This window comes from Amblyomma mixtum, chromosome 1 (genome assembly GCF_055824585.1).
Source record: "Amblyomma mixtum isolate Tamu chromosome 1, ASM5582458v1, whole genome shotgun sequence".
NCBI classification, from domain to species: domain Eukaryota; kingdom Metazoa; phylum Arthropoda; class Arachnida; order Ixodida; family Ixodidae; genus Amblyomma; species Amblyomma mixtum.
The window spans coordinates 23,946,564-23,972,987 of NC_143012.1; the positions used below are offsets into that span (position 1 = coordinate 23,946,564).

Here is a 26,424-nt window from a genome sequence, read left to right on the forward strand (position 1 = left end):
CTATTATTCACCGTCGCCTCTCTGCTGCATTCATCTGTCCCTAGGCACCCGATTTTGTATTCTGCTTGTCGTCCGGACATTAAAGAGGCGAACCGGTATAAATGGGCGCACCACTTAAGCATAAATGACGGTACTTTTTTTTTTCATGTTGTCAGGCAAGATTTCTAGCTGTCCGCCCTGTTCCCGTCTGGAAGATAATTAGCTTTATACGAGTCATACAGTCGTAAGGAGATTTATATTATTTGTGTATTTACTACGGATACTCAACAGTCCTTCCGGGCGTTACATACGGAGGAATCAACAAACAAAAACAGAACTGGTTCGTTTAGCAAGACACAAAGTATTAAAAAAGCAGTGACCAAATAATGAAGCCATGTACATAAGAGATAAAAAGGTAAAACAGGTTTAAGAACTCGATATATATATATATATATATATATATATATATATATATATATATATATATATATATATATATCAAGTTAAGGTAATTCATCAAGTGTTTAGGAAGCTTAACAAAAGTGACGCAATCAGGTGCCAGGTACCATGTAGCACAGTGAATGTCAACCTTTTTAGAGTGTGTTAACGGATGATAAACGAAACTATATCGGACAATACTTAAATGCAGAGCGCCAAATGCCACTCAAAGGAGGTTCTCCAGCCAATGGCATCGACCGATTTTTATTACGTCGCGTTTAATCCTTCGTTCATCCCTTGTAACGATATGGTGACAGGGAGATAATCACAGATTAACCTGACAGCTAGGAGATTAAGCACAGATGTACCTACATAGCGTTACATGGGATTAACCACTAATTAACTGAGATGTCATGGAATTCGGTCAAGGCCATTGGTTTGAGGGTCTCCTTAGAGGTTAATTTTACCGTTTAGATTTTGAGTTGTACCCGACTATAGTAAACTAAATATATACTTGCAGAAGCACTGTAAGAGATCGGTAGTGCGTGCGGGGTCATTACTGCCGCCGTCCGGCATTTGCACGAAATAAGAGTGCTCGCGGTACTTTTCCACGACGCTGCCTGGCCCCTTCCACTTAGGAAACATCTTGCCTGGGCGCTGTTCATCAAATATTAAAACTGCCTCCCCTTTCCCGAAGTCTTTGGCGGTCGCTCGCCGGTTGAATTGCGTGGCGTACGCATTTTGCTGCCTCAAGCTTACTGCCTTCGCGACTTCAGCCGCCCGTTCAAGACGGCCTTTCAGGTCTAGCATGTACTGAGCCGGGGAGGGCCCCAACCTTACTGTGGACTCACTCTCTCCTGTCCATGCGGTCTTTAGTATGCTGAGCGGGCCGTTCGGCTGCCTTCAATAAAGCATCTCGAAAGGCGCCACCCCAGTCGTATCATGAGGCACCTCTCTGTATGCCCACAGCAAAAAGGGTACAAACTTGTCCCAGTTACTCCCCTCTTTCTGGATAACATGGTACAGCATGTTTTTGAACGTCTTATTCCAGCGTTCTACAGCTCCATTACTCTCCGGGTGACCCGGTGTCGAAAACCGAGGGGAGCACCCCAGCTTCTTTAAAAACTCCTGGGTGAGTTCCGCGGTGAAATTTGTTCCGCAGTCTGACGATATTACCTCGGGGATGCCTGTCCTGCTGAACACCGCGAGAAGGGCGTCGCAGGTGGCTTTAGCACTGAGGGAACGAAGACAAACGACCTCCGACCAGCGCGTGCACAGGTCAATGACGCATAGTGCGTACCTATGGCCCCTACCCGAGGCTGGTTCCAGCGGCCCGATGACGTCGACGTTTACCCGCTGAAACGGATATCGTGGCCTCACCAACGGCTCTATAGGCACGCTGTCTGCCCGACGCAGATCCGATCTCGTTTGGCAATTGTGGCAGCTATTACAATACCGCCTCACCTCGTCTTCTACGCCTGGCCAATAAAAGCTGGCTTTAATTCTGGACTTCGTTTTCCTGAAGCCCAGATGTCCTCCCCAATTTGACTCGTGCGCCAACTGCAGTACTTCTCCACGGCGACACTCCGGCAACACCAATTGCATCACTGTCTGGCCCAGAAGCTTATCTTGTTTTGGCTTCCTGCGCTTTTTGCGGCCTCTCCTAACGAAGAGGTGTTCCCGCATACCGGCTGATTGCTTTCAGCGTCCTCACTGCTGTTTTCCTGGCCTGTGCTTGACAAGCATAAGGCTTTGCCTTCCAGCACAGGTGGCCTGTCCTCTCCGGACTCGGAGCAGTTCTCCCTCGCTGATTCGCTGGCTCTTCTACTCTCCTTGAGCTTAGCCAGCTCGAGCTCTAGCTGCTGGTGCTTCGCTTCTAACGCCTTCAAAACGTACTTAACGTCCTGAGGTTTTTCCTCGCGAAGCAGCGTCTTTCCGCCATTTACCTTTGCAAGTTTGGCCTCAAAGTACGCCAAGCGCGCCTTCGCCAATTCTACTTGGCACCTCACATCGAGTGAGGGTCGGCATGGATAACCCTCCATAACGCCGTCTGTTGTCCTACCGGCTCGAACACATGCACAGGGACGTGAACAATGCAACCAAGGTAACTCACGGTTTCGATGCGTCGATCCGCATTGCCAGCTTCCTGGTGTCGGAGTCCACCGTCGCTTTCACCGCACGCTACGATGCGCTGTCCCACGCCGCTGGTACTGTGCCCACTGTCGTCACTTGCTGCGACCCGCCGGTGACCGTCGAGTTTCCGACTCGACACGCTGCTTCTCCTGGTTGCCGTCACTCCGCAGGTCCTTTCTCGAAAGCTGACCTTTTGCCTGGTCGTCGCCTTTTTCCCTGCCTTCAGTCTTCTCCTTCCTGCGCCGTCTTCCGACGGCCGCAGGATCCTGTCGACTGCGCCAGTAAAGTTCAGGTTCTCTTCGTTCCTCGCACCAGAGGTGCCCCGCCAGAGACGGTTTAACTTGAAAACTGAAGCTTTTCTTCGCACCAGGGGTGCCCCGTCAGAGACGGTCTTGCGACGAGATACGATGCAGGGATAAAGGGAATACTTGAAGTTTATGTACAGATATTTACAATCACATACAAGTTAAGGCACTGGAGACATATTAAGCAGCAAAAAGACAAACAACAAAAAGGCGGTTCTGAGCTAAGGTCAGGTGCTATGCATCTTCGGCTATGCCGAGTAGGGGCCTCCCCTTGTGTTAGCCAGTTCCGCCTTTTTGTTGTTTGTCTTTTTGCTGCTTAATATGTCTCCAGTGCCTTAACTTGTATGTGATTGTAAATATCTGTACATAAACTTCAAGTATTCCCTTTATCCCTGCATCGTATCTCGTCGCAAGACCGTCTCTGACCGGGCACCCCTGGTGCGAAGAAAAGCTTCAGTTTTCAAGTTAAACCGTCTCTGGCGGGGCACCTCTGGTGCGAGGAACGAAGAGAACCTGAACTTTACTAGCACATATAAATGAAATAAGATTCTAAACATGATAGGAGTGCTGCTTTGAAGGACGATGATCCTCGAATAACGTTCACACCCAACGGTGAAAAAAATGAAAAGAAGCCTAAATTAAGACAAACTGTCTAAGATTAAGGTTCAGTAAAGGGCTCATGATTTCACTGAAGGTGTTATGCGGTCTTTATTGCTGTTTCGATCTACCGTTGAAGGGTTCCGCTGAAAGAAACGTCATAAGAAAAACTATTAGAATTTTAAAACTATCTCATCTGCTTATTGCTTTCAGCTTGTCCAAAAACTCGTGCAGGATACTGTTCCGTGTATCCTCTTCGCAGCTGGCCCCATTAGAACGGAGGTTCTTAGCCGTGGACACCGCAAGTGGCAGTCGACCTCACGCTTCGCCGGAATCGTAGGGGTGGATCGATCCGTTTGCATCAATGACATGTACACATGAGCTTCGAGGTCGAGCGTGCGCATCGGAAAGCCAAGATTGAGGCCACTTCTCGGCCGAGCCGTTCAGGTAGTGTGTGCATGTTCAGCAGGGTAACTTGTTTGGCTGACAGCTCGCGTAGAGTGAACGCTCACGCTCTGCGAAAACTGTCTTCACGTCAACTCCTGGAGAACCGCTTGTTCTTTCTAGTTTCTCTTTTTGTCGGTAACGTGCATCACGTTATCGGCTGGAGCGGTGTTGAATGTCATACGGGTAGCGCAAGATCTTTATTTCCGCCGGTAGTTGTCGCGACTGGCTAAAGTTTGGTTTTGTGGTGTTTATCGTCCTAAAGCGACTCAGCCTATGAGGGGCGCCGTAGTGAAGGGCTCCGGAAATTTCGACCATCTGGGTTTCTTTAACGTGCGCTGACATCGCGCAGCACACGGGCCTCTAGCAATTCGCCTCCGTCGAAATGCGACTGCCGCGACCGGGCTCGAATCCGCGTATTTTGGGTTAGTAGCCGAGCGCCATAACCACTGAGCCAAAGCGGTGGCGTATGTTTAGGTTTTCAGTAGGAGTGTGCGAATATTCGAAACTTTCGAATATAATTCGAATATTATATTTTTAGTATTCGTATTCGATTCGAAGTCCAAGTATTCTTTTTGTTTCGAATATTCGACACGACGCAAATATTCGTATCCAGCCGAATATTCTATTGCGAGCACCGGCGTTCATTTCGGTCCGCAAGTCCTATCGACAGAGACATAACAACATGGCTGCGCCCAGAGCAGTGCGTAACTATAGTGCCTATAATAGCGTAACGTTGGGCCATGCAGTACATGGAGGAAAGAAAGTTTTTTTCTTCCTCCATGATGCAGTAACTGACTGCACTGGTGAGCTTCTTTGTGGCTATACCTGCGAAGCTGGTATAGTGAGAGCTGTGCACGAAATACCTCGCAATACGAGCCAGTTCAGTGCCAATTGAGAGGGCATTTTTTGTGGCTGGAGAAGTCGTTTCAGCTAGAGGGGAACTACTTCTGCCTGACCATGTGGAGCAGCCGGTTTTACTTCACGACAACCTTTTATGTTCATCCCAGCAACGCGCTTTTGTGCTTATGGCAAGCTAGCCTTGATCAATTCCGTGTACCAGCCATCTTCTATGATATTTCCACTCTTCTAAAAACAGTGTATGAGACTTTGATACTTTTTGTGCAGCCACACACACCTTTCGTGTTCATTTCATCACTGATAGTTGAACTGTGATGTTTTTGGGTGCTCAAATAAATGTTTTGTAGTGGTTAAATGCGTCTGTCATTGATTATTCGATATGCGATTCGATATTCGGAACCAAGTATTCGTATTCGATTCGTATTCGAAAAATTTGATATTCGCACACCCCTAGTTTTCAGACTGGGGGGGGGGGGGGGGTGGAACGGACGAGCGCGACGTGACGTCCTACTGCTGAACCCCGACACCGGGCTTCACTCGTCATCACCAACATCAGCCTAACTTTGCTGTACCTGGAGGTGGCTTCTGCAAGTAGGAAGAGGGAAAAGAATTGTTTATTTATTTAGAGCCCACTGCAAGCCTGTGAGGGACCCTGACAGGTGGGGCACCATAAACACACACAAAAAAAGTACAGTGGTGAGCAGCCTTGTCTGGAGCGCTCGGGCGGTGCACTTCCTTGCAAACAAATCCAGATTTTGTGGCAGCCTCTAGGGTCCAGCTGCAACGCTTGCACGGAAGTAGCGCCAGATAGCCTCGTAAACAAAGCAGGCACGAAAACTTTGCCCTGTAATGAGGGGCTGCTCTCTAATGTCGGTTTTTGTTACCAAGTGCGCACTGCTCAAGCGCTCTAGACAAGGCTGCTCACCACTGTACAGCGCTAGACATGAACAAAAACAACAACTCAATGAACGGCCTGTTCTAAGGCATCAGTGTCATGCTGATGATGATGGTAGCTGATTCCACCCGGTAATGAGGCGGGGGAAAAACTAAAATTTGAATCTAATTGTTCTGGCAAAGTAAGGTCTTAACGATTCAGTGTGCCTGTTTCTTGTTGACTTGGACGTTATCGGTTAACGATACAAATCGAGAACCATTGACAATTTCTTATTTTTTAGTAGAAAGAAAAATCTCGACCTTTGTATTCTTCAAGGGACTGTATATTATGTTGAAGCATTATAGCAGATAGTGTGTCGGTGGTGCAATATTTAGTCTAACTCGTCATTGACAGTGGGCATATGCATGAAAGGCGTTAAAGGAAAGTCATAGTACATTATAGGACGGCTGATATGTGGTGGTAGCCGTGCTCAGATATTCACCAGTCCCTTTCGCACCGCTATTAGCCGCCCCTTTGTCCCTCTATGGTTCCCCGAGTGCGGCAGCGTGCATGGCCTCGCTGGCTGCTTTTCAACTCGAGGGGTCGCCGCCATCACCTGCTTCACTCCCAGCCAGACAGCGCGCCCGGTGTTACTCGCCGCTTTCTATGATTTGCGTGTCGCTGTGGTGAACCGCTTTTCTCTTGCGCCCTGGACAGAGCACTCATCAGCCATCGTTGCCTTCGCAGCTTGACGCGCCGTAGCGCTGGGACACAGTTCTTGAGCCTTAGCGTCACGTTTGGCCACTTTGGTCGCCTTCTAACCTTCGTGCGCGGTGTATTAACCAAAGCACAGCTTTGGGGAGATGAGCTGATTAGACACACCCCGTAGCCTTTCGCCGAGCTGCATGGATGTCAAAATGGCGACCACTGTGGCTTGAGCGTATGACTCCTTATAAAACTGCCGTTGGCGACATAGACGAGCCTTTCTGTGTCTTGACTGATCCCGATCTATTGCAAGGCTACGTCGGCAACGCTAATGGCGCCCACTGTTTCGAAGACAGAATAAAAGGATGAAAAATGGCGTGGGCATTGGTATAACCGCTAACAACAGGGTTCCCCCTGATGTTCGACTTCATGTTCGCCCTAAGGTTCACCGTGATATCCGTACGATGTCCGCCAGAGTTTGCCGAGAATGGAAGCTAAAGGCATTTAGCGCTTTAAAAAGGAAAAAGAAAAACGTAGAGTTATACCACGTTCTTCTTCTGGTAGGTGCCTCTCCTTCCTAAATGAAAACCGCCGCGCTCCCGATAGAAACTGAAGCAAAGCCGAGGCGGACAACACGAAAGCCCGAAGACGAGCCTATATCCACTGTGCCTCTTTCATCTGGGCAACATATGGCACCCAGCCCACGCGCAATCGTTTTGGGCCATCGGCTGTGGCGTCGGCCCGACCCGATTCTCCGCAAGATGACGGCTCACCACCTAAACTCGCGCGTACGACACACACACTCGTGCGCACGGCTGTCGGTTCGTATTTCTTTTCCCTGCCGGTGCGCGTAGAAGCGGACGTGACAGGTTACTCGGCCTTTGACCCCCCCCCCCGCGCATGCACCCACACGAGCGCTGCAAAACTGTATCAAGTTCAACTTTCGGGACAAACCTCGCTGCGAACGAACGCTACTCTTTCCTTCTGCCAAGCGGTCCGCCGAACGGCAGGTTCCAGTTTCAAAGTCGTTTGCCTTTGGACTCCTCTTTTTTCTTTCTCGGTTCCCTTCCACCATCTTACTGCGTGCCGCTAGCCTTCGCCTATATCTTCCACCATATCGGTCTTCGATCAGTGCGCGCTGCTTGCTTTGCCTTTTTTTTTGTTCCTGTTTCCAATCCCGCTGTTAACGTGTTCGTCAAAATAAGCAGGTAGGGTTATAACCACCTGCAAGGTGCAGCGGCAGAAGCACGTTGGAGGCTGAGCGGCGAGGCCGGAAGAAAATGGGTTCGGCCCGGTTAAAGCGCACGCTACAGGGCGCCTCTTTTTCTCCAGCGCGGATAAGGTGACACCAATCTTGACCATTTCTGGCTTCTGGTCTGGCAGCCCTGAGCTGCCTCCGCGTCCTTTCTCTCTCTTTTCTGGACGCGCCTCCTCTCCACACCCGCTCGGAGCAGACGACGTAGTGCATGAGCAGACGACGCTCGGCGCTCCGCGCGCAGCTCCGCGGGCCGCGCATTGTGTTTCAGGTAGATCGTGCGGGACGCCGGGGAAGTTGAGCGTCCCGGCTGACCTCCTTAAAGGCCCAAGACGACGACGCCTCTGAGTGCCGAGCGTTTCCGAAGCGTCCTACCTCGGACTTTCGACGTGGACATACGGATCTGAAGCAACGGCGCAGCGGCCACCTGCAAGTCAGCAGTGAAACGCCGCGGAGCGGCGACGGGTTTCTGGTGTGCTGTGATGGTCGGAGTGCTGTTGATCGCCGAAGAAAGAGCGAGGATTTGACCGTGCTGTGTTCTCTTGGTGGCGGCAGAAGAATTTCCTCAGTTTGGATACCCGGAGGATCGAGCAACTATCCCGAGGTTGGTGTCCTTGTGTGCATACAATATGCTTCGTCATTGCTCCTAAAAGAAGAGTGAGGTTGATGGTTTTGTGCCAGAGCTAGCTTAAACCTGTTCACTGAGCTATTCTTTTCGTAGTATTTAGAACTGATCCGATAGAACGTTTGTTGCATTGCGTCACTGGTGCTGTGTGCTCGAGCAGGCGCAAGTCCTGGCGTATGCATTTATTAAAATGAGCTTTTTCCCCCTCGCATGCGTGACCCTCCTAATTAGCATATGAAATGGCGCACCGAGATCCGATTGTTCCGGGACAGCTTTCGTCTATACCTCGTCGATGCCAATGTGTTTAATCCTGTATAATTATGTGCGCTGAAGAAAAAAACTATAGCAAGGTTTAGCAATCTTTCGATTTGGGGCTAGTTCTTCACCAGTGCAATATATTTTGCAGTATTGTTACATGTCAGTATTTATATGCACTAGAAAGGAGGGGCTGCAAAATGCACGGGTTCGATCCCGGCCGCGGCGGTTCGAAATTCGATGCAGGCGAAATTCTAGAGGCCCATGTACTTTGCGATGTCAGTGCACCCCAGAACCCCAGGTGATCTAAATTTGCGGAGCCGTTCACTACGGCGTCCCTCATAGGCTGAGTCGCTTTGAGACGTTAAACCCCCATAAACCACGAACCATTTAGTTAAGACACTGAGCACAATCTAACCAAGACACATGCTTACAAGAACGTCTCGGGCTTGGCTGTTGTCTCTGATTGGAAGGTGAACCCGCGTACACACTCAGGCACACACACACTCGTCTGAAAGAATGTGTCCGCCCCATCCTATTTTTCAGAAGTATGACGTCCGTGCTTATGACGGGTTCGCTGCAATTTCGGCCCCGAGTGTCAGTGTGCGTGTGTGTGACACGCTCACCGATATCTGCTCAACGATCGCACTGCGGTGCCGTTATCGATGCACATTATCTGCACCGGGAACTAGAAAATGCACGACTACCTTCAGACATAGACCTTGTCGATGCGCTTCAGTGAACGTCCGCCTGTCTTGGACGGTTTTCCTCGTGAGCAACGCATTTCCATGGCCGTTACTTCGACAGAAAGCGTCATCGGCGCCACCTAGGTGATCAGCTCAACTCTATGACTCGTACCTTCGTGTGTGTAGCTCGCATTGGTAATCTGATGTACTCCGACGAGTGCGGTGACAATTGTTGCTCGACCTTCTGGGGCTTTCGAGGAATTGATTTGTTACCTGCGTAGGTATGTCTGCGGAGTTTTATCTAATCAAGCTTAGCCTAAACTGACGCTGAAGCCTTTCTCATGTTTCGGCTAACCGCGTGCGAATTGCTTTAATTCTTCAGTGAATTTGCATATGGAGACGCTTCCTTTTTTGGACGACACAGGTCCCACCATTCCATACCTTTCAGCCACATTTTATCAAAAAAAGAAAAAAAAAGTGTTGACGAAAATGGCGTTTCAGCCATTAGGAGCAGCAAACAATTATCGAAACAAATAATCGGGGTGCACCCAAAATAAGAAGTGCTTAGTAAAGATGGTAACTGAACGCAAAATCAGCTATCCGAAGTAGGCTGAACAATTCACTACGCTCAATCGCCGCTAGTTGGCTTTAGTCAGTGTTAACAACCGACCAACCAGAGCTTCTTGAAGTCAGTTGTCTTGTACCGACGGTGACACCGCTATTACGCAATGCCACTGATAGTAATTTATTCCGGTCGAAATTTATGCGGTATTCCCGCAATCTTTGTTAGTTTGCACAACGGACTCAAAGTTTCGTTTTTACCTGTTGCGCATGCAATATCATACACACGCATCAGATTTGAATGTAACATTGTAGACCAAAGCTGAAAGAAAGGATGGACCGCGAGAACTGTGTACATAAGTTAACACGTGACGTCACTGACATGAAGAAGGAGTCCAAACGTAGCTTCCACAATGCAGCCAGGAGCAGGTGGCAATAAGCGGATTAAAAAGAAGCGCAAGTTTCCGCCGTTCGTTTTGTCTCAAACATGGCGGCTACTGTGTCGTATACTCAGCTGGAAAACCGATTTCTACGCTGAAGTACGCCTAAGAGGGAAGTCCTCGTGTTTTCAGCTGCAAACACGGAGGAAAATAATGTGTCTATATCTGCCGCATTTACGGCCAGCGTCGTCTAAGAAAAGCCGCAGTCCGTTACCTCTTTAGATAATTTGACCTTTTTTTATGGACCCCATTATTTCCCCCTCGTCTCTCTCTTGGCGAGATCTCCATATGCGCGCACGCGCAGACGCTTTTTTGCCCTTCGCCGATGACGTCACCGATTTCCGGCGTCCTCCATTGGCCCCCGGCTACACCCGTCCTTGGCGCGAAGCCTCGGCCAGCCTCATTAGTATGCACTCGCGGACGACCGCGCGGGGCGCTGTCTCTCGCCGCTTCGACGTGATGGCTCGCTTGATCATGACCGCACCACGTTTGCGAAATCCGGGACAGAGGAAAGGTCGGCGCCATTTTTGTTTTTAGCTCCTCCCGCTGTTGCTGCTGCCGAAGATATATCCTGTTTTACGGCTGCGCGCTGTTCGCAATGGCAAACAGTTGGCCTTGTCTGCTTTGCCGATCTCGAACGCCCGCCGATCTGGCGCGAGCCTCGTCTGCTACGCTGCTCGCAGACGGCGATGCGCCGAAGCAGACGTTTTGCACCCGATTCGGTTCTAGCGGTGGGAGAACTGGAAAAATTTACAATGTTTTCGCTCGGCGCATAAATCGAGAAATTCGCCGAGATCTAAGCGTAGACGGTGCCCAGTTTATCGTTTGTTCAATCTCCGACCTCTTCACCCTTTCCGTAATTCCTAGTTTCACGGTGCGGTCTAGGTTCCCACCTACTGCAATGCTGCTACCGCGCCTTTCCTTGTAACTACTTATAACTCGTGCGCAGGCGCGCACTATATGCTCGTTTCTCGAGCTGTGCTATGAATCAAGTGTGAAGGGGCAGCAGCGCGGGCAGACGATGCCAGAATTTTTTTTGTCTTTTTGAGGAAAAAAATGGCGCAGTAAGCTGTCTCACTTCTCGGAGGACACCTCAACCGCGCCGTGAGGGATGGGAGGAAGGTAGGAGTGAAAGAAGAAAGAGATAAAGAGGAGCCGTAGTGGAGGGCTCCGGAATAATTTCGACTACCTGAGGATCTTTAACGTGCACTGACATCGCACAGCACACGGGCGGCTTTTGCGCTTCGCCTCCATTGAAACGCGGCCGCCGCGGCCGGGTTCGAACCCGACTACTCCGGCTCAGTAGCCGAGCGCCCTAACCACTAAGCCGCCGCGGCGTGTCAGACGGTATACTGCTGTCCCCGAGTTCCCCCGCCGTAGCGCGGACGTACAAGCAACAGCTCTCGCTGTCGACGTCGGGTGTCCTGCGCATGTGTCGGAACGCAGAACGGTCTGGCTATGGATCAGAACATTGCAGTTTCGAGTCCGGGCAGGACCATTTTTTATGCGAAGCATACTACTTTAGCTACCACTTCAGCCCTTCACCGTGGTTATGCGCCTCCAAATCACGTGATACATGACGTCACACCACGTGACACGATGACGTCACGACAGTGGAGAAACGGGGGCCCACCTCGCCTCCAAATCACGTGATACATGACGTCACACCACGTGACACGATGACGTCGCGACAGTGGAGAAACGGGGGCCCACCTCGCGCCGTCGCTGTGGTTGTGCGCCTCCAAATTACGCGACACGATGATGCTTCGCATTCTCCAGGCTTAACCAAGTTAAGCCTCAGCCATTTTTCTGTTATCCCTTTGATACGCCATTTTTTCCCATTGAAATGAAATATTTTTCCGCCTAAATAGTGTATTATGGTCTTAAGAAGGGCAGTCTGTTATAGTCGGATACAACTCAAGAAAGAAGCTGCTTTTGCCCGTCAGAGGACCCCCTTCCAGCCAGTGGCGTCGGCGGATTGTCACGAACCTGCTAGCCTTACAATACAGGGAGGGGACTATCCCCTTTCATCTGTCACTCGCTGCATTGTCACGATAGCAGGCTTGTCACAATCGACCGAAGCCAGTGGTTGGAAGGGATCCCTTGACGGGGAAAAGTCCCTTTGTTCCTGAGTTGCATCGGACTATGTTTTCCAGCGCAAAATAACAACCGGGGGTTTTTGCAGTAGTGTGAAATATTCCGTACAAATTGTCGTAACTGATGCAATTAGCAACGTCTAAACGCACCGACTTATAACGTATACATTCTGATCATGATCATTGAAATAATTTCTATTTTGATGGTTGGTTGGTTTATGGGGTTTAACGTCCCAAAGCAACTAAGGCTATGAGAGACGCCGTAGTGGAGGGCTCCGGAAATTTCGACCACCTGGGGTTCTTTAACGTGCACTGACATCGCACAGCACACGGGCCTCTAGAATTTCTCCTCCAAAGAAATTCGACCGCCGCGGCCGGGATCGAACCCGCGTCTTTCGGGTCAGCAGCCGAGCACCATAACCACTGAGCCACCGCGGCGGTGCACGTATATCACGCCTGAAGTTGCGGAAACAAAAGATGTTAGTACTGGATGCAAAATGTGTCTACACAAGAATGGCAGACGATGGGCTACTCCGCTGAATGCTTCGCGAAATATTTACTGCGTTGCCTGTATGCCATACAAAACCGGCTTATTTACGAGACGAAGCATGCAAAATCGCCTGAAACAAATACATCACTGCTAGGAAATCAATCTCAGAAATAGCCGCGAGTTCGCTTTGTACAAAGTCGCGTACATAGCGTGTCAGAGGGCTAGGGCTGCATGCCTGAGGGGTGGTGAAGTGATCGGTGACCAACCCATGCAGCGGGAGACGTATACCGCAGTAACAACATCTCACTCTGTAAAAGGTTGTGGCGCAAGTTGTCGGTTTGCGCGCGACGCTGCCTTCGCGTTGCGTAGCGCGTAAGTCACACCGCAAGGCGCTTCCAAGAACAAGCAGAGTGTTGTTGATTTCCACACCAGATGTCGGCACCCGGTGGCCTCGCCGTCGGGGCCTTAAATGCGTGAGGCCGCGCGACCGGCGTTAACCGAACGTTAGTATTCGTTACCCACCTGCTATGGCCGTGGTTCGTGTTTTCCTCCTTTTTCGTCATTTTATCCGGCGTTGCTTTTAAGTGGTTTCATCGTCTCCGGCGACTGTTTGCGTAAATCTAGGCATTAAAGTAGTGTGCGAAGCTGCCCTTTCGTTTTTTTTCTTCTTCTTAGAGCACTTACTGTTCAACCCTGTCTCCCTGAGTGTTTCACCGATGCCTTCATTTCGGGCATTGCTAAAGTATACGTTAGGTTTAGTCGTGCCGTCAAGCAATCGCTGCGCCCCCTGTTGCCTGGGGCTTGCACTACACCTCCTTGCGTATGGGGCAATACATCTTTCAGAAACAGCGTATCGCATTTTGGCTGATGAAAAGAGATTTCGGTCACTGATTATTATTTTGGTTTGGTTTGGTTTATGGGGTTTTATTTTGATCGTTATCATTATCATCATCATGTTACGTTATGCATTACCGGCATGCGTGCCGTTTAGATTTGTATATACTGCTGGGATACATTGGTTCACGCAGACGAACGTTGAACAGAGACCAATGGCCCGTGGACGCGTCCTGATCAGCTGATGATGATACTGACTTCGAAGCAAAGCCATTCGCGTACGCATCCGATCGAGCGCTCAAAATGTTTGACCCCGAACGACGCATGGCGGGCCCCATTCGTTCCATGCCGCCCGTGGGCTGTACCTGAGGCGCCCCTTGGCGCCCCCGTATTTACAAAGCACGCTCTTTCTCCGACCTCCCCTTCGTGTAAACATTTCAATCGTCCGCGTATGAACTCTCTTGCAGGTCTTGCCCTCTCGATGCCCACACGTTTCTTCTCCTTGTCATTTCTCCATGTTTTAACTTCGCTTCACCTTTACCTCTCCGCCGTACGGCGCCGTCGAAACGCGATCACTCACAATTCTCGACCGGGCGGGCACGCACAACAGCAAACAAAACTTGAAGACGCGAAAGGGAGGGGGGGGTTCATCTGTGGCTCCGGCTACGTCTTTGTCTCGGCCCCGCGTGTCCTGTTCCATTTATAGAGCGGGCAGCTAGCTTTAGACTGTCCGGCAGTGCGGACCAGTCGTGGCTCTTCTCCTTCTGTGTAGACCAGCGTTTGTATATGTCTGTGTCGGCTTTTAGTTTTGTCTCCAGGCCCTCCGTGCTCTATTGAGACTCGAAGCGTGTCGAGCGAGATGTACGCCTTGAAAGGACGCGCGAATGCAGGCTGTGAACGCATTTCTATTCAGGGCTGTTGGGCTGTTCCCACTGTCGCTGTATGGGTGGCCGTTTGTTCTTGTTTTATTAACCGCAACATATCTGCCGCGTTGCTTCTGAAGAATAGAAGTATAGTTAGGATGCATGCAATTAAAAGAATACCCAGTTTAAAGGTAGTGACTAGAAGGACCATGGGAGAGGAGCGTTGCTTCATGTGAACTGCTTTGTAGTGTTCTGCTCGTCTCCTGTAAAGCGGACAACCCTTTTGGCTGCGTTCAAATGGTATACGCGGAAGCACGTACTGAAGCCTTAGCCTTAGATTAACCATTTCAGGGGCTGCTGATTGTTTACATTGCAAACGTATAATTTTCCTTCTAGGCTGTACGTCCAGGCCTAAAATAATCCATTTTGTTCAGATTCAGAATAAATTTATTGTTTTTGCGATGCACAACAGCAGCGGTTGGTTCTCTACACGCGCAAGCAAAATTTCTTAAAAATTGTCGCAGTGGTTGGAAGTGGTAATATCGAGGAACCAGAATTTGTGAACTAAACGCTCCTGGTATCATGGGATCATTTTGCGTTGCGAAGATTCTGGAAGTTCAGAAGCAGAAAGAAGTTGAAGAAGTAGGAAGAAGTTGCTGCCAGCCTCAATGTTTTGCCAAATATTATGTATTACGTTCTCTACTTGGCATGGTAAATTAACCTTCACAGGCCGCCGCGGTGGCTCAGTGGTTATGGCGCTCGGCTGCTGGCCCGAAAGACGCGGGTTCGATCCCGGCCTCGGCGGTCGCATTTCTTTGGAGGAGAAATTCTAGAGGCCCGTGTACTGTGCGATGTCAGTGCACGTTAAAGAACCCCAGGTGGTCGAAATTTCCGGAGCCCTCCACTACGGCGTCTCTCATAGCCTTAGTTGCTTTGGGCCGTTAAACCCCATAAACCAAACCAAACCAAATTAACCTTCACACGTCTTAACAAGGAACACGTGTACTGAAGTATATTCTGTATTATAATAAGGGAGTAATTACTCATTTGTATTTGTATGTTTCGCACAGCAAGCTGGAGCGGCCGATGTATGCGGTAAATGCCTGAAAAGAAATATATCCACGCGCTCATGCTAAATACGTAATCCAAGCAGGTCTTTCCGTAGAGGTACGGACGAGCCGCCGTTAAAACGCCACAATAAGGCGGTAGAGCGTCGGTGTGTAGGATTTCTCGTTTGGAAAAATAATTAATTTGATCTTGCGCAAGACTAACGTGTAGTAATCATTTTCTTTGCATTAGCAAACACAACTCAGAACAGCTGAATTGTTGAAGTCTGTTCTAAAAGGACCCAGTTTGTACCTTCAAATAAAAAAATAAATCCGGCTTTTTGACGAGTACAGAGAGTATTCCATTTTCCTTTCCTACACAGAGATAATGAGACGTATATATAGCTCAGTCATGTATGCGATATAATCTCTGGGCAGCCGGACGAACTTTCCTCTTTTCGAATAGTTATTTGTTGAGAGAACAAAGGCGAAGTGTTAACACATTCTCAACGATTGGGATGTTCCGCTGCTACATTATGAAGTGCGATTTGCCAACGAATCAAATCACTTTACTTCGCAGGATCAGATTCACTAACTCTGAATAAGAGCTGCCACAAACAGCTTGAACTAGAGGTTCGATTTGTCTGTGAACCGTTGATCTTTGCCGAACATACATGCCGCATAAGTCCGCTGGAAGCTTGTATTGCCTGTCCGGTTTGAATATGCGGGCGGCCGCACAGTCTCGGGTAATTTTTGTTTTGTTTTCATTTCATGCATTAATTATGTTGTTTATTAGTGCTTAATTAATAACCGATTACGTATGTAAGGTTTAACGTTCTACGCTGCGCATGGACTATTAGAGACGGCGTAGCGGAGGGGTAGGGCGTTAATTTCGACCACCTTGGGTCCTTTAACGTTTGCTGATATTGCACAGCCCGCGGGGGTTTTGGCACTTTGCCTGCATTGAAATGCGGCAGCCGCGGCCGGGACCTATCATATATCATCTGTGGATCAGCAGCTGAACGCCATTGCCAAAGAGCCCTCGTGCGGGGATATTGCATAAGGGGGGGGGGGGGGGCGATACAAGCATGAAAATATGGCACAGGCACTTGAACAAAATACACGTAATAACAAAGTATGAAATAAAGCTGGTAATGTACACAAATAACACAACAAACAACGCAGAATAAAATACTCAGTAAATGCACATAATACAACAAAAATACCAAATCTGTTAGTCCATGGTTTGCTTTAACGAATGCTGAAACGATTGTAAGTTAACCTCAGTACCTATGTGTGATGGCAAGTTATTCCAGTCTATTGCAGTGCGAGGAATGAATGATTTCGCGTAAAGCGATGAACGGCATGTTATGCGTTTTATTTTGTTATCGTGGTCGCGGCGAGGAAAGACTGCAGGGTGTGGCAAAAAGAAGTCGTCGTGGAGGGTGGAATGGTGGTACAGTTTGTGAAGTGAGGTTAGGCGAGCGAAATGGCGTCGACATGATAGCGGTTCCAACTCGCCACGTTGTTTTAATGCTGTGACACTGGTGAAGCGTGAATAATCTGAAAAGATGAAGCCAACAGCACGGTTTTGCAGGGATTCAATGTTGTTTATGATGTATGCTTGTTGAGGGTCCCATATGGCAGAAGCATACTCAACTTTCGGGCGGATTAGCGTGATGTAAGCAAGATTTTTTAACTGTGAAGGCGCGTGTTTGAGATCACGCCTAAGAAGGCCGAGTGTACGATTTGCTGATGCTAAGATTGTGTTAATATGGTAATGCCAAGTTAGGTCAGACTAAAAGTGAACTCCTAGGTACTTGTAAGTTGTTGCAAGTTCTACTCTATCGTTATTGAGGAATCAGGCTGTAGGAATTCGAGTGGAACGGTTAGTAAACCAGATTAACATTGTTTTAGATGCATTTACAGACATTAGACGTTTCTTTAGCCGTGATTCTGAAGTAATATATTTTTTTTTATATTGATAAAGTTGCGAATAAGGAAGGAGAAGGAAGCAGAAGCTTTATTGTATTCAAAAGTTTGCTGGTGCACCGCTGAAGAGGAAAATATTTTGTTCAGTTTAATATCTGCTTCTTAAACCTGTATGTTTGAGTCATATCACACAATTGTGTTGGCGACTGAATCCGGCGGTATTTATTACCGACATGCCAGGTAACTAACGAAGAAACTTCGTGACTATCACATAATAAATCCCTTGTGTAGATTTTTTAATGATGACCTTTAACTGCGACTTTTTAGCGACTTTTGTTTGTTTAGCTTAATACACCGTTTAATTCATCTATCTGTTCTTTGACAAACGAGGCAGCGTAATTTATTAGTTGGAACGATCGACGGTGCCATAAAGCTGAATAACATCCGCAATCTAGCTATAAAGCTTGTTTTACTTCTGCCCCGCCGCGGTGGCTCAGTGGTTACGGCGCTCGGCTACTGACCCGAAAGACACCGGTTCGATCCCAGCAGCGGCGGCTGAATTTCGATGAAGGCGAAATTCTAGAGGCGCCCGTGTGCTGTGCGATGTTAGTGCACGTTAAAGAACACCAGGTGGTCGAAATTTCCGGAGCCCTTCACTACGGCGTCCCTCATAACCTGAGTTGCTTTGGGTCGTTAAACCCCGATAAACCAACTAGTTTTACTTCTATTTCTCTTCGGTTGTGAGTTGCAGCGAGCTATATGACTTTGCATTTTTGCCACCCTTTTTCTGTGGCAAATTAGCAGCTTCGCGTTCCCATTTATACTGCAATTGCAAAGCGGCATTCGTTTTGTGGGCCGGACCATAACGATGGTCCAGTCCGTGTCATCCGCCCTGGCGAGCAAGCAAGTGGGCCCCCGCTTCGGCGTTTATCGCATTCTCCCCCTCGGTGGCCCTGTTTCGCGTTCGCGAGGCAGGCGTGCCGCTGAGGCGGGCGTAAATATGCAAATGGGAACGACGGCATCACTCACAGGCTCGTGCGTGTATACGCGGTCGAGCCAAAGCAAGCCAAAACCTCTCGGCCGGCTATCGGCAAAGAATAACGAAGGGTTTGTACATAGCAGACGATATGGCAGACGACAATCGAGTGAGCGAGAACCCTCGAACTAAGTGGTCTTGTAGCCCACTGCGCAGAAAAAAGAAACGCAAGAATGGTATAAAGGGGACAAAAAAGAAAGAAGGTTCGAGGATGACAGTAGAATTTAGGACCGGGAGCTCTCCGGCGTGATGGGGCAACGCTGAGACGAAAAAAAAAGCAGATGGAGTGAACAAACGAGAAAGATGGCGGCGCCGGTGACCCGATGGGTCGTCTGCAAACTCCCACCTTCCTCCCTTCCCTTACGGCGCGGTTCAGGTGTCCACCGAGATATGTGAAGCAGATACTGCGCCATTTCCTTTCCCCAAAACCAATTTACCAAACCCGTGCGTCTGCATAAGACACGACGTGAGTGTAGCGTGGCTGCTGCTTTAACTATTCGGACGAGTGTGATCATAGGTCGCGGGCTATACGAGTTTGTGAACTATACGAGTTCGTACAATTCAGCGCAAAATAGGTAGAGGAAGGCAAGTATGGACACGCCTGCACGTACGCTGTGACTATCAGCTTTCTTGTCGTCGCGTTTCTCTGAACCGAGCTATCGAAAGCCGGAGGCGAAAACCGCACACAGGTGTCGAAATCGGAAAGTTATTCGTGCCTTTTAGCTTGATGTCTACTGTAAAGCAGGAGAGGATGAAAGTCTTTTACCTCTGGGTCTGTGCCGGAGAGACGTGACGTCACGAGCGCTACGGAACCCTTGCTAATATCGGGGCTCCACAACGCAACCTATCTTACTGAGCAGCTTTCCTTGCATAATGTCGCTTCTTGAACGGCCAGCGCATTTCGTTGTTGGTGTCCTGCAGATTGACATAGCCTGAGCTATGAGCAGCCTTGTAAATCCCGGAGGAGCACGGTCTCATTGCTCACGAGCACTCTTCATGCGGCGGCGACTTCCTCTGCAGACCAGTTTTAGACAATGGTTCGCACTGTGCTCGTAGGGTGACGCTGTACCACCGCTGCCTTAGAGTCACTGGAAGTCTTTCTCCAGTGACTCTACGCTACCCCCTCAGGCTTTCTTAAGCGCCGTTCGCAGCACAGCGTAAATCTCTGATCGGCATCGACATATCGAGAAATTTTTTTTTTTTTAATAGTTCTCTAGAGGTTGTCGGAGGTAGTTCTTCCTCGCCTTAGCTCCGGCAGATGGGGAATCTTACCTTAGCCGGGATGCCAAGCCGAACGCTGCACGGCACTTAAAGGTGTCTTCTAACTATGTGTATAGTCTTTCTTAGGAAGCTGGAACGTCAGCAGCAGATCGATGTCAAGGCAATAAGTGAGCCGTCACACGATCCTGCGTGGTCAGTTCAAATACTATAGGGGGACAGAACATTAAAAATCTGCCTACTTTCCTGCTTATGGCTAAAACTCCGAGCCCTGGAAGGCAATACTGAAGCTTTCACTCTAATTATTTATTTTATTTTATTTATTTTTACATATAGTGCAACCCCTATTGGGGCTATTGCAGGAATGGGGTTAACAGTTCATGTAAAAACGGCTGGGTACAACACACACAAAAAGAGTTCATCTAACATGTCTTCATGCATGGCGCGAACAATGCGATAGATAGGCTGCAACTAGTAAAGTCGAGCAATGCACAATGAACACAACACAAAAGAAAGCATCATGTGGCACCGATAACTGTTAAAAATGAGTTTAATGCAAGAGACCGCGTTATAATTTACGCATCTTGGCAACGAATTCCATTATCCACTTCGGTCTTCATGCGATGCCGTGGCATAGTTGTTCCAGCACCCACTTTGCATGCGGGAGGGGCAGGGTTCGATCCCCAGTGCAAGCCGGGCACCCACCGGTGATAAAATGGGTGCAAGCTTTTTCCTGACCTGGTGCTCGCTTTCTGTCGAGTGAAAGGCTTGAAAAATGGGTCTTTTACGCCACCTTTTGGAAGGAAAATACCTTGTTCCTTGGCGCCCATTGCGCAGAGCTCCAGAGCTGCCCTAGCGCCATTAAAATTCATCATCCTCACAATAAAGGCGCGCCGCTCGCTGGCTGGTGTATCGGAGTGTTCGGGCCGAGGCAGCCGTCGGTACCAGGCCCCAAATATCGGCGTGATCACGTGATTAAAGATGGCGGCTGCCATCCTGTTGGGAAGTAAGGCATTTATATGCTTTTTTTTTCAAAACCGAGAACGGTGGTATGGATGGATGAATGGATGGATAAGAGCGCCCCCTTTTAAAACGGGGGGGGGGGGGGGGGGGGGGGCAATTGCCACCATGCTCAGCTTTTTTTCCCGTTATTTTTGTTTAACTGTTGTTAATTCTCATTAAGATTCACCATCTTCTTTCACTACGGTATCCTAAACTTCTAACCTGATGTCAAGCTTGGCCACACTGCGCTTCGCAGCGGAGGCTGTGGCCAATATTTTTGGATGCTCAGCTATGTGCCAGCCAGCGAAGTGTATGAAAGCACTTAGGCTGGATCCGTTTATAAGAAATGAATTTCACTCAGTAGACGTTTGTCATTCCGGGTAAATGCGTTCTGGTTCGTAAATGACTAATGACACCTGCTTTTTACTCAGCGTATGCTAAGCTGGAGGTTTTCTTTAATGAACTGTTATGAGGTTAGCAAGAACAAATACCGTCATTCTCTGTCAAGGGTAAAGTGACCGTTCACGTCACAGTCATGGGTTCACATCTCCTCACGTGACCAGTGACGCCAATGTGACTGCGCGGTCTTTGCGATCGTTGTGGTATCCAAGGTTGACAGAGTCTTTAGTCTTCGCTGTATAGGTCTCAGGCACTAGTAAAAAAAAAATGGCTGGCAGTTTAGCACTGCTAAACACGTAATATTGTTCGAAAACACGGTTTTTTGCTGTATACGACACCACCGCCACGTACCTGAAAGCGTGGTTTAGGTGTCCACTGTCCCAGGGAGCCAGTTATAAGCGTCTTCAATTTTACCAATGCCAATTTACCCAGTGTACGCCGGCAGCCCGTATCAGTGCCGTATTTTTGCCACAGCGTTGTCCACACCAACCAATGCAGCGCACATCTCTCTCTCACTACCGCCACATAGCTCTAAGCGCAAATATTAGTTTGATAGCAGTACTAGTTGAAGACGATGGGCAATGAACAGCGTGAGAACGTATTGCAGTAAACGAGGTGTGTCTGGAAAATTGCAGCGCAGCAGTAACAAGGACGAGTCGAGAAGGACGCAAACACAAGCGCTGACTAACAACTGTGTTTTATTGCTCTGAGCCAGCTTATATTAGAACTAGGTACAAAACAACAAAACAGGAACCAACACATCTTACAGTTCTTATATAAGCTGGCTCAGGACAATAAAACACAGTTGTTAGTCAGCGCTTGTGCTTGCGTCCTTCTCGTCTCGTCCTTGTTACTGCTGCGCTGAAATTTTCCAGTATGCAGAACCAACTAGCCAGTCACTATGTTTTAATTAGGTGTGTCCGGCTGCGGTGACAGCCTAGTGCTTTCGCGCAGTGGCCGGCAAAGCTGATTTGTTCGCGCCGCCGAGGGTTCGAATCCCAGACGCGGTATATACTGTTTGAGAGTTCTCATGCACTGTGCTCCTGCCTGAGGCTTTAAACGACGAGTGGCAATCTTCCCTAAACGAATGAATAAAAACGCAGCCATTCGAGCAGGAAAGAAACCGAGGGGGCGGTGAAAATCGCACGGCATGTCACACACGCTCTCAGCAAAAAGCACGCAGCCGACGGTGATGATGGGGTCGTTCGTTTCACTGCGGCAGTCTGCGAAGCGTGCAGAGAAAACAGCACCGCGCGCTGAACCGAATCGGGGGAGAGAGAGAGAGAGATAGAGAGAGAGAGAAAGAAGGAGAAGAAGGAGCCACGACAACGAACGAAGAAGCGAAGATACAACATACAAATGAAGAGGAAAGACAATAAAGGAAGGGAGGAAGGAATGAAAGAAAGAATTAGCCACAAGAACGAACGAAGAAGCGAAGGCATACAAAGAAAGAAAAATGGAAGAAGACAAGAAATAGAGAAAGAGAGAAAAAACAAAGAAAGGCAAGAAAGAAAGCGGTGAGTGAAAGAAACTAGGGAAGATCACGAAAGCGAGGCAGAATTAAGCGTGTCTCGGGGAAGTTTGCGGCGCCTGTGCGAGCTCATGGGACCGGCCGGCTGTAGGCGCCGCCGAGATGTGCACTGCTGTGCACGGTGTATTACGGTGATTACGACGTATGCCGACGTGTGTCGACGGGGAAGAGTAAACAGAAAGTAAGAAAGCAGAGGAGCTGGACTTGCGAGTGTGTGCCGGGCCACTGCGCTTCTCGGTTTGGCGCGCATTCTCCTTCACTGTGGCGGCGGTGCACTCGGAAAGACAGAAGAAGGTGAGGAGCGGTTGGAAGACAATGGGGGCCAGCTTGGCTGCAGGCAAAAGGCGGAGGAAGAACTCGAGACGGGGGGAAAGAGGGAGGAGAGGTGGGTGGAAGTGACGGATATCGCCGTCCTTTGAAAGGAGAACCGCACCGCTCTGGCGACGTGGCAGCGCGGCGTGATGGCAACGCTAACCCTTCTTTAGTAAACCGGAAACCGGAAAGTTTATGTTCGCAAGGAAGCATTATGGTGCTTGATCATATCCTATCAACACTTTGGGAATCGGAAAGTGGAGAAGCCAAAGTATGACTCTACCATTTCGCTTTCTTATTGAAACGTTTGACCGGCGCAGCGGTTGCGCACATATGTGATTTATGCTTTTGCGATGCGAACGGCTGCATGCTTGCGGTGACGTCACGGTGCAGGGTCACATGACCGGCGCTGATCACGTGATAGGTGTAAGCAACAGCACCGATGATGACACCTTCGCGGGATACGCCGGGAAGGACCCTTCAGCAGCTGCGCTGTAATACAGAATAACACAGTTTACCTGATCGTCTTGAGTATAGGTGTAAGCATGACCACTTATCACTATCCTGCTATTGAGTGATGTGTGCGAGGAGTTTGGGGGAAGGGGGGTGACACTGAGTCAGGCATTGATTACTTCTCTGGCTACCTCATATGCCTGAATAAAATACCTTGACTTTCAAAATGCACTGCCCGAAGGGTGCACATTCTAGGACGGCTCATAGCTGATGGTTTCTGCATTCGGGTGTCTGCCAAGTCCCCTTGCCAGTGGGCATTATGTAGTTTCGTATTCACCACCGGAAACTGATGTCGCTGAATCTATTCTTACGCTGCGGTTACCGTCTTGCGTTTCTTTGTTTGCTCTGAGCCCGGATCTCTCATTCCTGAGCCATGAGGTGTGCAGAAACTATTTCCACACCTAAGGCGCACCCCTTCTTTAGCCCGTTTATTTTCAGGCAGACGCTGCCCAACAACACCAAGAAAAATATGGAATCCGTAAACAAATTCGCGCCTCTCGACGAGCGGCCATCCATTCCGCCTTCGTTCCATTCATATCAGCGCCATCTATCGAGCGCCGATTAAGCTCATCCCTTTTTTTAACCGACGAGTGGGTTTCGCCACTAACAAAGGTGAGGATAGAAACGCACTGTAGGAAATCCCGTAGACAGAACATGGAGATAACAGCGTCGATGAAAACCAGTGTACAAAGATTTCCACAATCTCCTGCGTTTGCGCCGTCGGCGCGAAGCAGACGTGGCCTACTCGAAAGAATATACAAGGCGCTTCGATGGAGCGGATGTGTGAGCCAGACGACTGTTGCCGCTACGGTCAGCTTTCCGCAGGCGACGGCGAGGGGCGACACCGTCGCTCAAACGACGGACGTGCTCCATCGCTCGGCCGCCGCTGTAGCGAGGAATGAGCAGAAAAAGGTGCGCCGCCGCTGGAAGTGCAAAGTGACTTTTCTTTCCTCTGTCCGAGTCGTTTATAGCGTGGCAGTGCGCGCTTCAGCCGTGGGAGATGGGAGGGCGGCTTTGGTGGTATTTTGTCGCCCGCTTTGCAAAGCGCCATCACGGCGCTGGTCGCTCGCTCGGCCGTGGAGCGGAGGTGACGGAACAGATCGCGGCGAGCTTCAAGGAGAGAAACGTGGCAGACAAACGAAGTCTCTCTTTGGTGCGAGCTTCGGGGGTTTCACCTCGATTTCTTCGGGCAAGAAAAAAAAAAAAGCTAGAAACGTGATTTTTTTCGCACTATTTATTTTTCTCGCTTTCGGCCTTGGCGTAGCGAACTGAGTCTAGACTTCTTTTTCGTCGTGACGAACGTTTTTCGCGCGCTTCGTAGGCAACGTCTTTTATTGACGAGCGCTGATTTTTTCGAGCTTCACAGCGCCGCTCGCGCGGCAGTCGCCGTGGCCATTTCGCGCTCTTTCTGGTGTTTCTTCTTTTTTCGTTTCGCGCGCCAGCGCGCACCTTCCTGGCACATAATAACCCGGCTTCTCCGCTTCGTTGTGCGTCAGTCCCGATGACGCCTGCTTTTACTGAGCAACTGCGTGCGCGCACTCCTTTGTGGAGGAAAAAAACCGTCAGTTACGTGAAGCCTTGATAAGTTAACCTTCCCACAATGCTCTTCACGTCCCTCTTCCTTACTTACCATCCCACCCCCCTTCCCACCCCTCCTGTCCTTTATACTTTTTGAATTTTCTTTTCAGCCTAGATCTGCAGCCTTTACTTTTCTTCCCCCAGCTCCTTTTCATTCTCACCCAGGCCGGCCGCTTCCAAAGCTGCCGAATGCACCGGTGCGGACGCCATTAAAGTGACGTCATCCTTCCAGGTCGTTTTCTAGGCATTACAGCATGCTTTTGTTGCGAAGTACAGATGAGTTACTGCCGATTACCCGAAGGTTACGACGAGCGATCAGCGCTGTCTGGTTCGTGAAATGATTAACGCAACGATGACGTCACGCATGACGGTGTACGATGATTGCGTTTTGTTGTGAGATTATACTGCAATGAGTGCTACATGGTGTGAGAAGTATGCTAGCTCTGACGGAGATCTTGCCGTGCAGCATGCTTACGGGCCGCCTCCCGAGCGCATTCACCCTCTTTGTTCGACGTGCGCTCCTTCCCCCTTCCCCGTTCAAGGTAGGGCGTGTGGACGGGACGACGACGACTACGACTACGCTAGACCAGGGTAACTAAGCTATAACAGCTGTAGCTGTAAGGCGATCCTTTATATGACGGCATTATGCCGACCGTTATCATCGATCCGCAGGTGCAGGGTGAGACTGCCGTTTGGTTGGTTGTCAGGAATAGAAAGGGGAGGTAACTGTCTCACTTCTCGGTGTACAAGTCAATCGCGGCACGAGGGAAGGCATTAAGATGGAAGTGAAAGAAGAAAGAGAGAGGAGAGAAAGAGGTGCCGTAGTGGAGGGCCCCGGAGTAATTTCGACCACCTGGGGATCTTTAACGTGCACTGACATCGCGCAGCACACGGGCGCCTTTTGCGTATCGCCTTCATCGAAACGCAACAGCCGCAGTCAGGCTTCGAACCCGGGTACTTCGTTTCAGTAGCCGAGTGCCTTAACCACTCAGCCACCATGGCGGGTGGGATTGACGACAAACTCGGCTGGGTCATTTCGGGCGAGGAGTCGAATTGCTGACCTACCCAACCTTGAGAAGTTAGGTTTAGGTTTGGTTTATTGGGGTTTAACGTCCCAAAGCGACTCAGGCTATGAGAGAAGCCGTAGTGAAGGGCTCCGGAAATTTCGACCACCTGGGGATCTTTAACGTACACTGACATCGCACAGCACATGGGCCTCTAGAATTTCGCCTGCATCGAAATTCGGCCGCCGCGGCCGAAATCGAACCCGCGTCTTTCGGGTCAGCAGCCGAGCACCGTAACCACTGAGCCACCGCGGCAGGTCCTTGAGAAGTTAGGTAACGGTCATTAGGATTCTTCGCCCCGAAAGAGTTCTTCGCCCCGAAAGAATTCTTCGGCCCGAAAGAACTCTTCGCC

The 26,424-nt window shown here is 49.5% G+C and overlaps 1 protein-coding gene across 4 annotated transcripts in view; it reads left to right on the forward strand.

Moving 5' to 3' along the window:
• The window catches only part of LOC149365755 (uncharacterized), a 106,947-nt gene that overhangs the window by 33,024 nt on the left and 47,499 nt on the right, over window positions 1–26,424 (forward strand). Inside the window, exon 1 of one of the 4 annotated variants that reach the window (XM_089545751.1) lies at window positions 7,359–8,195. The exons of 1 other annotated variant lie outside the window; for it this stretch is intronic. The gene's annotated coding sequence lies outside the window, so the exon portion shown is untranslated. Of the gene's footprint in view, window positions 1–7,358; window positions 8,196–10,653; window positions 10,673–24,322; window positions 24,343–26,424 lie in introns of those variants that run through there. 2 more of the 4 variants (XM_089545769.1, XM_089545778.1) reach the window with 2 other exon arrangements.